Genomic DNA, 14372 nt, shown 5'->3' with positions numbered 1-14372 from the left:
ATTGACCAAATGCACAAAATCAAACGCATTTTAAGGTGAAGGTTGCCAGGGTGGACTAAACTCTGCTTTCCCTGGAATTAATGGTGTCTGAGGACATGGTGGAGAGAGGGCTGGGGAGTCTCTGGAGGTCGAGAATGCAGGCACCCCCAGGCAGTTTGCTTCCTTCCCACCTTAGTTCTGGAGTCCATTTAGAAACTGCAAGATTCTCAGGCTTCAGCAGAGTCTCGAGCCAAAGACCTTTGAAGATTCACTTCCTATGATTCGGTAACCTCTAGCCCAGTGTTCATGTTCCAAGAAATGCTTAATATTTAACATGCTGTTGATTTCCTTAATCATCTTCCAATATCGGAATCCTGTGCTTTATCAGATAAACCTTTTTAGCGCCTGGCAGGTGATCTTGTTTAATCCAATCACAAAGCATCCATCTCTGGTGATGGTATTATCTTGCCCAGGAAGGAAGTTGGAAAAAGGTCAAGGTGAATGATGATTTGCTATCTCATCCTGAAATTCTGAGATCCACTCTGATAGAGTGACTATGGGATGTGTCCTATGGTGAGTTATATAACTTGGCAGTTTGCAAATATTTTTGTCCTCATTAAAAAACCCGAAAGACTCATGAAATTCTCCACTTAAAAAATTATCCTAAGTAATGTGCAAAACAGATGTCATTATTCTATCCCTGAGTCCTGCCCAATTACTGCATCTGTCCCCTGGGATGGGGATTGAGGACAGGGTCAGGGCCGAAGTGGAGTTTAATTTCTGTTATTCACATTATTGAGTAAAAAAAAAAAAAAAGAAAGAAAAATCATGCTTTCAAAGGTTCTGTCATGTCCATTTACAATATATAGCACTTCATGCTTACAGAGGTTCTGGAATGCTCGTATCAAATTGTGTGTGGTAGCATATTCAGCTTTTATTTCTAGAGAGAAAGAGAATTTAATAAGGAGCTTCTTGCCTTCTTTTGTCATGGAAGTTTCTGGAATCAGCCCCTCATTTTTGCTCTACTTTATGGAAGCTCTTTAGATTATTTTGGCCCAAACTCGTATTCCTGCTGTCACTTAGTGGTTGGTTTCCTGTTATGAAATCTAGAACACTGGTCTGTCATCATTTCTCTGTTGAAGGTATTGCATTGGTGACTCAGCTCCATGAAGAGCATCAGGCCATACAGCAGCTCACTGCATCCTCCTCTGTTCAGTGGGTGCTTCTACCGAGTAAGCACAAAGAAGTACACCCTAAGATGTGGCTTACCACCTGGAGTGTCTCTACCGGTGCAGATGGAGAGGCTGGTGGGAGGCCGATGGGAACTCTCACTAGCAATTCCTGAAGTTAGTAATTATACCCATGGCAAGTTTTTATTTGCAAATGAAACAAAATATCCTGATATGTGTCAACTGTGAACATACGTGGCTTGCAGTCTTTGGGTTTGGAATCACATCATGTTTAAATGATGCTGGATCGGCAGGCTCTATGTATGGATCTATCCCTTCTCTCAGTTCCTCGAAGGTTAGTTCCTCCCCAAGTTGGGATACTCGTCCCTTATCCTGACTGTAGGGTCCCTGAGGTGGCTCTGTTGACTCGGAGCCTGGGTCCTTCCTTTGTTGAGCATCAGCCCAGCAAAGGCGATTGCAGTTCACACTCTAACGCACTAAGCACAGGCAGTCTTGTGCTTAGCAAGTGAAATTTAGAGAGTGAAATGAGGGGCTGTGTTAGCTGGAGTAAGAAACATTTCTGTCACCTGTCTTTCTGTTTTCTGTGTTCATTTTATACTCCCCCAGCATTGTTGATGTGTAAATGACACTTATCATATATATGTAAGGTGTACCTATGATGTTTGATAAACATGTACATTGTAATTGATGACTACAATCAGTTTTATTAACATATATGCATCACTCCACCTGTGTGTGTCTGTGTATGTGTACAGGGAGCCCGTGAGAACATTTAAGATCAAGTTTCAGAGGAATCTTAGTTTATACTGCAGGATTGAGGATGCTCGTCAGTGCTGTCAGTTCATGCTGTGTAACTGAAACTTTATATCATGTGACCAATATCTCATCACTCCCTCACCCTTCAGCTTCTGGCAACTACTGTCCCACTCTTCTATACAGGGAGGCTGGCTTTTCAAGAATCCATATACAAATGAGGTCATAAAGTATTTGTTTTCTGTTTTTGGCTTATTTCACTTACATAACATCTTCCAGGTTTGTCAGAGCCCTGCAAGTGGGCAGATTTCCTTATTTTTGAGATGGAATATATTCCATTCTGTCTGTCGGTCTATCTATCATCTACCTGTTGCTCTATCTATCTCTTTATCATGTGTATGTCTGTCTGTCCACCTACCTTCTCTACATAGCTACTATCTGTTATCTAACTGTCTCAGATTTCCTTTATTCAGTTGTTGACATTCAGACCCTCTCAGAGCTTGGGCTATTGTGAATACTATTGCGGGAGTGCAGAACAATCTCTGATACACCAACTTCATGTCCTTTGAATAAATACCCAGAAATGGCATTGCTGGATCACAGGGTTGTCCCGTTTTTAATTTGTTGAGGAACTGCTGTAGTGTTTTGTACGAGGCACAGTGTACAATGCTTCTTACTCACACCCTTGCCAACACTTGTTATCTTCTGTCTTTTTGATAATAGCCAGTTAATAGATGTGAAATGATATCACAAAGTGATTATGATTTGTATTTTGTTTATGATCAGTGATGTTGAACACCTTTTCATGTACTTCTTGGTCACACATATGTTCTTTTTGGAGAAATCTATTCCTGTGTTTTGCCCACTTCAAAATAAGGTTTTTTTATTGAGTTGTTTGACTTTCTTATATATTATGGCATTAGTCCCTTAGCAGATGTCTGGCTGGCAAATATTTTCTCTCACTGTCTCTTCCCTCTGTTGACTGTTTTCCTTTGCTATGCAGAAACATTTTAAGTTTTATGAGATTTCACTTGTCTATTTTTTCTTTTGTTGCATATGCTTTGAAGATCACATCCAAAAAAATCACTGTCCAGACTAATGCCAGAAAGATTTAAAAAAATATTTTCTTTTAGTAGTTTTACAGTTTCAGAGGTAGATAAGGGTTTGAGGGTCAAATTTCATTTCCCAACTTTATTAATTGAAGAGATTGTCCTTTCCCTATTGTGTATTCTTGGAATCCTTGTTAAAGATCAGTGGACAATAAGCATGTGATTTTATTTCTCCATTATATTATATTGGTTGACATGTCTGTTTTTTTTTATGCCACTATTTCACTGTTTTGATTACTATAGCTTTGCAATACAGTTTGAAATCAGGTAGTGTGATGTCGTCAGTTTTGTTATTCTTACTCAGGCTTAGTAGGGCTATTAAGGTACTTGTGGTTCTATATGAATTTTATGATTTCCCCCCCTATTTCTATGAAAAATGCCATTAGACTTTTGATAGGGATTGCATTGAATCTGTACATTACTTTGGGTAATATGGACATTTTTGACAATGCTAATTCTACTCATATATGAACATGGGAAGCTCCCCATTTATTTATGTTTTCTTTAATTACTGTTTTATAATTTTAGGTGTACAGAGTTTTCATCTCTTTGATCACATTTATTCCTAATTATTAAATTTTTTGATGCTATTATAAATTGAATTGTTTTCTTAACTTTTCTTCCCGGTAGTTTATTGTCATTGTCTAGAAATGATCACTAATTTTTGTATAGAGATTTTGTATTCTGAAACTTTAATGCATGTTGATTAGATATGATATATTTTGGTGGAATTTTTAAGGAAAAGGTAAAATTGGCAGTTTAAAAAGTGAAGTCTGTATGGAATAATCATAGTTATAATAAAGTGTGTTATATTGTATGTGTGTGATTATCTGACATATGCACAGACAATTTTCGTTTTTTTCCTGATTTATATTTATTTCTTTTTCTTGCCTAACAGTTCCAACTGGGACTTTCAATACTACCTTGAATAAAATTAGAACCAGCAGGCATCTGTGTCTTGTTCCTGATCCTAGAAGAAAATCTTTCTGCTTTTCACCATGATTTCAGCTGTGGGTTTTTATATATGGCCTTCATTAAAGTTGAGCGATATTCCTTGGTAACTAATTTGTTGAGATTCTTATCATGAAAGGATGTTACATTTTGTCCAATTCTTTGACATATTGAGTTGCTCATGACTTTATTCTTTAATCTGTTCATGTAGGTATCATACTTTGTTGATTTATGTCTGTGATACTACCCTCTCATCACAAGGAGAATCCCACTGGGTCATGGTGTATGAATCTTTGAATGTGCTAGTGAATCAAGTCTTCTTGACAGTTTGCCATTTGTTTTTGGGATGGGCAATAAACTATACGGAAACTGGCTTGCGGCCATTTTACCTCACATAGGAGATGTGGAACATGAGTTCTTACTGTAGCTGGGAAGGGACTCCAAAGATGGCAGACTGCTGAAAAGCTGCTTTAAGAACTTAGGAAGTATAAGAAGTGGTGACTAGGGATTCTCTATATTAAGAAACAGCCTCGTGCAAGTTTGCTGTTAATTGAGGGGAAAGTATTTTACTTTTTCTGGGCCTAGGTACACTTGATGGATGATGACTTGGTGTGATATAAGTTGGATTACCAGGCACACAGAAACTCTTCCTTAATTTCTGGTGTTGTAAGTTAATAACACTTAAACATCATTTTGAGGAAATACTATTGCCAAGACCCACCTTTACCTCTCTGTATATCTGGGGGCAAAGCAAAGCAAATAAACTTGCAGACATTGGAAGAGTACCTATATGTAATACTGGGAAAACTTTGGGAAAATGTTCAACAACCAATAAGTGCATTTTGACATATTCCATATTTAAATATTTTTTTTTAAGTCATGAACAGCCTCAGGTGATTGTGTAGGAAAAAAATTCAGGCTTTGAAATTTAGCTGGTATCTTGATCTGTTTATCTATCTGTTATCACTCTTGTATTTACCTTTGACTAAGTTTCTTTACAACCTGTGGAGATAAAAGTTAACTTTTAGAAAACTGATAATGCAGATAAAAATTTCTTTGCAAAGAAACACAAACTTGGTCTATGTGTGTATCTTTGCTCAGAAACATTTTTATGTTAGTCTTTACTCAGAACAAGGCTATTAACAAATAGCAGCTACCTCCAAGATTTGCAATCCTTTCTTGAATAGCATCAGTATTCATATAATTTTGTTTTCCTTTTCACTTGCAAAAGAAACCCCATTTAGAGTTCTTTTCCATCATGTGCTTGCTCACTCTGATATTTCTCAATTCCCTTTTGAACATAAGTGTCTACATATTTTAAAGGGAGACAGCTCTTGGCCACTGGACAATGTTCTGATTTGGGTTCAGTGGTGAAACTGGGCATTTCCCAACCTGAGCTAACTGAACTGATATCTTAAATGGTTAGGATTGAGGCTGAAATAGCTGCAGGATTGTTAGTTTAAATAGTTCATACTTCTTTCTTATTGTGGTTTTACTTTTGCTCAAGTTCTTAATAATTCCCTTAAGATAAATTTCCAGAACTTAAAACACAAAATCTAAGGAATGAAAATTTTTATTATGTCAATGTGAAAATAAATATCCATTTTCTGGTACAAATAAGTCAATATGCACAATATTTATGAAAAGGAGCGAGAGAGAGTGTTAAGGATATTGAAAAACATAAGACAACCGATGTTGTGTGTATTATATACAAATGTAACAGAGGACCACATATATTAGCTGATATAATCAATGCTGTAGCCTCTTGACACGGTCGGGTTTTGGTTAGCTCTTGAAGTAGAATCAACGGGATTTGTGGAGGGCTTGGTGGGGTGTGGGATTAAGGTAATAGTCTTTGCCCTGAGCTCTGGGGGTGATGGCATCCTTCCCTGAAAGATGGAGGACACAAAGGTGGGAGGTGAGAAATTCAGTTTCGAACATGCAAAGTGCTAACCCTTTCCTGGTGAAAAAACCAACGCAGTGTTTCGTCTATGGAGCCTTGAGGAGTGGCTCAAAAAGCCATTTCATTCCAAAATGCTGCTTATCCTATTTTCAGAAGTCTACTTTTCATCCTGCCAATTACTGACTCACTCCTTTACTGGGCATTTCCCTTTAGCAATCTGCTTGCTTCTTGTGTCAGAAACTGCAAGCCTGATGTTCTTGGGTCAGTGTTTTCATGAGAAATAACAAAGACTGGAGATAGGTTGGTTCTATTATATACTCTTTGCTCCTTTGGAAAACAGTAGTCTGGATTCAATGCCTGAGATATGTGGCTTTTATTTGGCTTCCCCTCAAGCTTTGAATTTGTAGGTTTTGGACTAGACTATATAAATTGTGTGAATAGAATCCCATAGTTATGTTCAAACATCCGAGGAACTGCCAGATGGAAGTGTACAAAATGTAAATGCAAATTAACAAGGGAAGCTTCCTGGGTCTTTTAGTTTCCTCCAGAGGAGATGCAACTTCTGAGTGGGCTGGCCCCATGCCCCTTTTCCTTTAGAAGACAGAGGACCTGGCGTGGTGGTAGGCTTTTATTATCTCAAACTGAAAAGATACAAAATGACCCTAAAAGCTAATCATTGCCAGAAAGCAGCACCCAGACCTGTATTCTAAACCATAGTGATGACTGAGTCCTTGGCAGCCCATATGTGACTGATCCACAAAAACTAACCAAACAAGAACCTCATCCACTGGGCTGTTCTGTTTGGATGTTGGTGGGGAGGTGCTGGTGGGTCTGGGAAGTGGGTGGTGAGGTGATCTTGTCGGCCTTTTACTCTGAGCACTGTGACTTATATTTACATCCACTTTTGAAGCTTTGTAGGCTAGAACGTGAGCCAGAGAGGGGAGCAGAGCTTGGGGTCTCAGATACTCATTTATTTTTATGACTCAGGACTGCTGGTCCCACCTGCAGTCAGCCTGGGCTGGGGCTCTGAGTGAGGAGCCACGGTTCCTCTTCAAGCTTCAATCCTGTGATGCTCTAGTTTCCAGAAGAGCTGTTGAGCTTCTTCCCGACCTGGTTGGTAAGGCCTATAGCTTTGTGCCTGGCAGGAGTGTACGCTGATTGCCAGGATGCAGGCGTCTGAGAAACTCACTTGGGGGGCTTGTGAGAACTACACCTTCCAACTCTTTCTTCTAAAATTCTAAAATCCACCAAGTCCAGTCACATCAGCAGAGTTGGTTGTCCAGACCTAATAGCAGTGGTGGGATTTCTCCATTAGGATTTTGTGGGATAGTCTTAGCCCCAAATGACAGCTGACATGAAGGGCAGCCAGCGAGACATGCCATCACCAGCAGCAGCGATGTAGTTGAACATTTTGCTCTCTCTGGCACAGGACCGCTTGAGGGCCCCATGCTCTTCCCAGCTCACTGCAGCCAGAACTGCTCCCTAGTTTCTCTCAGGAGTTGGACAAAGTTCCAAGCCACAGTCTGTGCTCATGCAAATATCTACATTTCTCTGGTTCTATTAATTTAAAATGACTTTTTCTCAGTGGTTCTCTCTTCTATCATTTTCTGGTGTGGGCTTTTTCCTTTCCATTTTGTTACTGTACTTGGGAGAGGAGGGATAATTTGTTTCTTTCCCTCACTTCTAAGATTTATGCAAGAAAGATGATATTTTCTCAGTTAAAATTAAAGCTGTCTTGGCTAAATCAGTGAATTGAATGGCTTTTTTGTTGCTGTTTTAATTTTCATTTCTTTGATTAATTACTGATGCTAATTTTTTCAAATATTTATAAACCATTTTAAGCCCTCATTTGTGACTGTCGTATAGGTAGACCATTTATCTATGGGGATCTCAGTGTCTTTATTACGTAACCTTGTATAGCAAGGAGATTATCCCAGGTGCGGTATAATTATATATACATTTCACTTTGTTGCTTATTATCTGATAAGCTTATATTTTGAGAAATAGAAGACTTACATTTTCATGCAGTCAAATCAATCTGTCTTTTCCTTTGTGATTTCTCCCATTTGCTTTCATGCTAGTTATCTTCACATGCAAATGTCAAAAATTTGCTCCTTGAGGGTTTGGACACGGTGGTATATAATTTTCATGAGATTTGTTCCAAAAACAGGTTCAGTATAGTGTTCAGGGCACTAGAAATGCTCAATAAATGCAATGCAAATATTTGTTGATTTATTGATAGGTTTTGATGAATAGATAGAGTTTACGTTTCTGCAACGTTATACCATAAATTTTTAACAGAAACACATACCATTCACTCCATCAGCATTTCCTTTTGGACACTCACAGAGCATTTACCCAAAGTCATGCTTTTGAGCAACGTTAGCAGAAAACCTCTGCCTTATCAATATTCTTGGCAGAACAGAGGGCGAGCTCTTTTATCGTATCTTTCAATTTGCCTGGCTTCCCCCAAATCACATCTCACTTGATGGAGGCTCTTGAGTCCGGCTTTACCACATAAAGCTCCTGGCAGAGACACAGGGTGGGATTAAATTATAACATGATTGCACATCCAGTGGATAGATTTCTATCAATTTTTTCTGCATGACTGTGAGATGGTTGAGCCAGTTAGTATTACATTTGGGGTCCCAGATGACCGACTCCCGCAGAGGAGAGCAATCCTAAGGTTAGACAGGAAGCTCAAACCTTCAGAGAACTGTGATTGACTGTGGTGGGGGTGGAGCAGGAAGAAACCAATCTCCCAGAGACAGAAGCAGAGAAGGAAAAAAGTATTTTGCAACAAAAGACAATCACATCTTTGTTCTTTTTCCTCACTCGCATGCTCAGGTTCTTTGCAAAAGCCAGCAGTTTTATAGACATCAAGGTCACTCCTTTTTGCCTCTTAAAAAAGCATGTAGATAGAGGAAGTTGGCGTATGTATGCTGATAAATATAAATATAAGGCAGGAGCCAGTGCATCATTTCCCCTGCTATTGATTCGTGGATCATAACCTGTAAGTTCAAACAGTGACTCCAAACGAAGCTAATGGGTGTCTGATGGCTGTCTTGCCTTTGGCTTCCCCATCGACGTCTGATCCTATCCCTCTGCCAGCTCTCCTCTGCGCCGCCGCCCTTGACACAGGAGGGTGAAGCATAGTCTCATTTAATGTTCCACTGAGAAAGAACATTTTCTAGTTCATTGACCCCAACAGGGCCATTCCCTCAAGTACCTGACATCACAGATTTGGTTCTCACACTCCAGCTCATGAACAACCTGTATCCGAGGCCTCCCTGGCTGGGACTTGACCTTTGGTTTTCTTTTGCAGCTTCTGGGCTGTTCTGCCAACTCCCAGTTCAGACCTTTCCTGTCACTGGAGTGCCAGTGTCCAGTGTGACAGGGAAGGGAGGAGAGTCTTCCCAGCACCTCGCCACTGCCAGGCCCCGAGCCCGTGCCTCTGCCCCGTGGGTGGCCTGAAGCTCTGACTCCCATTTCCAATCGTGGGTTGGGCACAAATTGTTCAAGGACAGAGATGACATCCTGGATTTCTTATCAGGGACTGGTCACCCATCCTTCACTCTAGTGTCTTCAGATGGACACTCATTACAGAATAGCAGAGGCTTCCCACAGAGAATGGATGTCGTCCCCTCCCCAATTCTCTTCACCCCGCCCCCCATATTCTCCTTATTCCGCTCACCCTGGGCCGCTGCAGGCTCTCATCCATGTGAGCAGGAGGAGCGGCTGCTGGTCAGACCCCAGCAGATCACGTCCATCTGCCCACTGTTGGCTCAGAGACCCAGTTCGCCTGCATCTAGTCTCTTGAAAACGACTTGGTGTTAGTTTAGATGATGCCCTTGATTTCTAGGATCATGAACGGTGGGGAAAGGATCACCAAAATCAAGTTGATAAACACGCCCGTCACCTCACACCATCGCCTCTATGCAAGTGCGAGGGGAACACTAGATCCGCTCGCTTGCAGACTTCAGCTGGATGACACCCACTAGCTGTCTTTACCAGGTGGGTAGTCATTTGCACCTCAGAACTTACCACTGAAAGCATGAGCTTCTGAATCCAAACCTTACGCCTTCTGGCTCCCAGGGGAGGACAGATTTGTGGCCATCAGCACAGACTCCTTGGGGAGGAGGGGGCCTCTGTGTCGCCCACAGCAGGTAATGCTTCATGGCTGTGAGGCCCCAGTTTGTGAATCAATTCTATGCTCTACATTAATTTCTATTAAGAAATAACCGCATAGGGCCCTCCCTAGTGGCGCAGCGGGTTAAAGCGCAGCACTGAGAATCGAAAGCCACTTCCGCATGAGTTCGATCCCCGCCTGCCCCGGAGGGGACCACAGGGCGCGGCAGACCTCTCCTGGCCCGCCCGCTGCTCCCCTCAGCAGTGTACTTCGTCCATCGGCCTGTTCTGCTCCCCCTCTCTGTCTCTGGTGAATCCTCTCACCCTCCGCATCTCTGGCCTGTACCCCAGTTCTGTACGAATAAATAAATAAATTAAAAAAATAATATTAAAAAAGAAATAACCGCATAAACAGTCAGAATTGCTGTTTTCAAGAATTGCTGTGGTCTTGAGAGAAGAGGGCATCCGAGGACAGCTGACTTTCTATGACAGTGCGCCCTAACTCAGAAACTGGACAACCTCTTTTTTTTTTTACCTTAAACATTTATTTATTTATGCACACAGAACTGGGGTACAGATCTGAGGTGCAGGGGTGGCGAGAGGCTTCAGAGACAGAGTGGGGAGCAGAATAGGCAGATGGAAAAAGTACACAGCTGAGGGGAGCAGTGGGCAGGTCAGGAGAGGTCTGCTCCGGGGTCAGCTCCGGGGCCGGGGGTTGAACTCACACTGAAGCAGCTGTGGCCAGCTTGCAGGGCTGTGCTCTAACCCGTTGTGCCACCAGGGAGGGTCCAACCTCTTTCTTAACAGAGGGAACACTCCACCTATCGCCTTGAGGCCTTGGCCTCTGTGTAGGTTGAAGCAGCACAGGAGGGTAGGCGGGCAGATGACCTCTCTGCGCAGCTGAGTTGTGTCCTCTCCAGACCAAAGCCGTGTCTTCCTGGCATGTGTGCAGGTGACCTCATTTGGAAATAGAGTCTTCTCAGGTGCTGTCCAGTGAAGGTAAGGTCACCTGGAGTCCCGTAGAACCGGTATCTCTGCTAGAAGACGATTGACTATTCCCTCCTTTGCAGCTCTGCTGCTCCACACCTGAGCAGAGAGTTCATCTACTTCTGTGTTTCTTGTCCCAGGAAGATGTCACGGTGAGGTGGAAAGAGGTACCATCCACAGATGCCTGTTTTCTTGTTTCCCAATGGCCTAAGCCCTGGGGGAGGAACTGAGCTCTAGAAAGCAGCTTGGAAGAACCTGAGGGGACTTTCCTCTAGACTAAAAGAAATCCCTGAAGCTGCTGGGTGCAGAGAGGGGGTTGCCATGGACACGTGGGCCAGTGCACCCCACAGTGCCCGAGGCTGTCAGGAGGCATACTTTTGTCCTGGTTTTGGAAAGAAGCTGGAGTCTGAAGAGGGCTCCTTAGTTTATCTAGAGAAGAAAACAGGGACAGCAGGCGTGGGGTGTCCTTGCTGGAAGTGCATGAAGCCTTCCTGCAGTGTGTCCCCAGACCACAAGCCTCCATCCTTTCCTCGAGGCATCTGTCACTGAGCTTGGAGACAATTTACGAAAACGTCTTTTGTTGTTTCTCATAATACCAGAGAACTTTAAACCCAGAGAGAAAAAGAGACGGGCTGACGAGTCTCCGTGTCGGCGACATGGAGTGGATACTGAGGTTGGCCCTTGAAGCTTCACCCAAAGGAGACTTTTTTCTTTGTAATAAAGGAAATGTACTTCCTCAGCCTTCCAGCAGAAGAGCAACAGGGTGTCCCCTTAGGTAAACATTCTGTTAGGGAAGCAAGTAACTGGAGGAGATGTCTCATTCGAGAAAGCGTTTCATAAATAGTCCCTAGAAAGACCTGCTCAGGCCTGAAATGTGAAATTCCGGGCGGAAGAAGCCATTGTCTGCTGCGTGTCTCAGACACATCTGCCCCCCACCGTCTGTTATGGCAGCTCCTCTCGGTTGTGCGAAGCTGTGGTTCTAAACACCACTTGGGAGAGTTGATAGCTTTGTCTAGGCCTCTTCCCCATTACTCCCAGGATCTAAATTCTGCCTGATAAGTCATTTTAGTTTTACTCAACAATTATTTATTGAGCAACTACTGAGTTCCAGGCTTGGGTGGTTAATACATTCCAAGGTGAGGCTTTTTTCTCATTATGGTTTATGGACAGGCATAGAATGGATGTCGAAATAGCGCAGGTGTTTAAAACTGAATTATAGAATCTGAGATAGTATCAGATGGACACTTCATCCAGAAGCCTGCCAGAATTCTCCAGGGTAGTATAGGAATAGTCTTAAGTGCCAGTATAGAGCAAAGAAATAACAGTGGGTCAAACAGAGACAAGACAATTGATGGGGGAGTAACAGAATCAATCAACTTCCCAAAGGGGCGCCATGGGCATCCCCTGGTATCATGGTTGGCATTTTCTAAAGCATCTGTTTTGAGGTGTGTCAAGTGTTCATAAATGCATGAGCTTGTTTCCTCTATAACAAGCCTAGGTCTAGCTTTTAATTTGTGGGTGGACACCTGGACATACTCTACTTGAAGATGTGTAAAGATCAAGTTGAAATACCGAAGATGTCATTTGTTGAGTTGTTTGCATCTGTTCCTTAAATGTGGAAAGTCTTCTCCCTAAGGAGAGGTTGGAGTCTTAGATCCCAGGGATGGGAGAGGGTGAGATTCGGGCCTTGAGAGTACCCAAGATTATATGAAGGACATTGCTGCCCCAGTGTAGACTGGTCTCAGAAGACCTCCACCCTGCAAGCTTTTTCTTATTGCCCTACTAAGGCTGATTGGAGACCTGCAGAAAGTCTTGCAGGAGCAGTTAAGTGAGGACTCTGAAGGAGTCCTCCTTCTTTATCTCTGTTCTTCCCTGTAAGCCCATAGAATGACAGGAAGTATCTGATTTCTTCACTTTTCCATAGCAAATGATGAGGTGAAGCAATTCTTTCTGTATGAATCACTGTGGCCAATGCTCTTTAGTCCAAAAGCTGATGGGTAAGAAGGCAACTTTGTCTTCCCTTGGACTTCCTGTTTCACAATTATGATAGCAGGAGGAGGTTTTCTCCCAAGAGAGTGTATACCATCGAGCACCTAGGGGACCTGTAGGGGGCCAGGTGTGAAGGAAGCATCTTAAGGAATGGGGTCAAAATCTCTGGAGCAGAAACCATGCTTAACTCTCCCTCCTGTTGCTCTCCTGCCTGGGGCCTTTTGAGAGTGATAATAGAGGGTGGAATGATCTTGTCAGGGCAAAGCAGGCCTACTGGAAGTGAGCTGACTAATGAAAAAGACAAGGATCAGCAGCCACTTTACACCAACGAAACACCCAGACAAGTGAAGGTGGCTTCACAGCGGCTTCCGCTTTGAAGAGTAGTTGCTGACTCCCTGCAGAAGACTGACACCTGGTTGCATGCAGGGAGGGCTGGTTTGGTGGGAAAAGCCCCAAGATTAGGAATTTAAAAAGTGCGAGTTTTAAGCCCCTGTTATCATTTATGCTTGCTTGTTCTTAGGCAGGCACAACACCCCTGAGGCCCCCAGTTTTCTTCTCTGTGAAATGATCATCCATTTCCTTATAAGCCTTAAGTACCTGTATGCAGTGCTTTGTAAAACAGAACATGCTCTAAAATCGTTGCTATTTTTCTTCTAATAATAACAAAACCTGATCGAGAGAATCTTTGAGACAGACCCTGTCTTATTCAGCAATGGATGTGTCTGTTCTCTTAAGCTGTTATTTTGTTTACAGCATGACATAAACATCAACATCCCTTTCTTCAGAAGTTTAATAGTCACTTGTCCGCCTTGTGCAAAGTTTCATTGAATATCAATGCCATTTTAGTCAATGTAGGGAAACAGCAGTTTAAGGCAGCCACAGTGAAGCCACCAATATTTATCCTGACAAAGATCACACAGACCTATGCACATGGGAGCCAGCACAAACCGGACCTCTGAATTAAGAAAGATACCCAATTTAGGAGCTGGGAAGTCCCACATAATGTCAAGCTAAGTGCTGCATGAAGCCAAACCCCAAGACTGCACTCAGTATTAGTAATTCCAAGGCAGGAGGATCTCTGCCTGGTTTGGGTGAACCCTCAGGAGGTTGGCATCAGCTTGAAGTTTCGTTGAAATTGACGGGTCTGGTGTTTCAGCAGTTGGATTTCATGCCAGTAAGAACCTCAATTACTTAAATAAGAAATATGTTGTTATTCGCTCCCAATCACATTATACATTATGTCTTTCAGGACTTTATTAGCTTCCACTGCTTCTGACTAGGGTCCGTGTTTTTAGTAAAGAAGAGAAATAGGGAAACTCCACTTTTCATGGGTCCTGGGTCGGTCCTAGAACATGCACCAGCCATCAGGCGGCTTTCAGGTCG

The sequence above is a fragment of the Condylura cristata genome, unplaced genomic scaffold, assembly GCF_000260355.1.
Source record: "Condylura cristata isolate star-nosed mole 26May11 unplaced genomic scaffold, ConCri1.0 scaffold00010, whole genome shotgun sequence".
Lineage (NCBI taxonomy): Eukaryota > Metazoa > Chordata > Mammalia > Eulipotyphla > Talpidae > Condylura > Condylura cristata.
Note: the sequence above shows the minus strand (reverse complement) of the source record.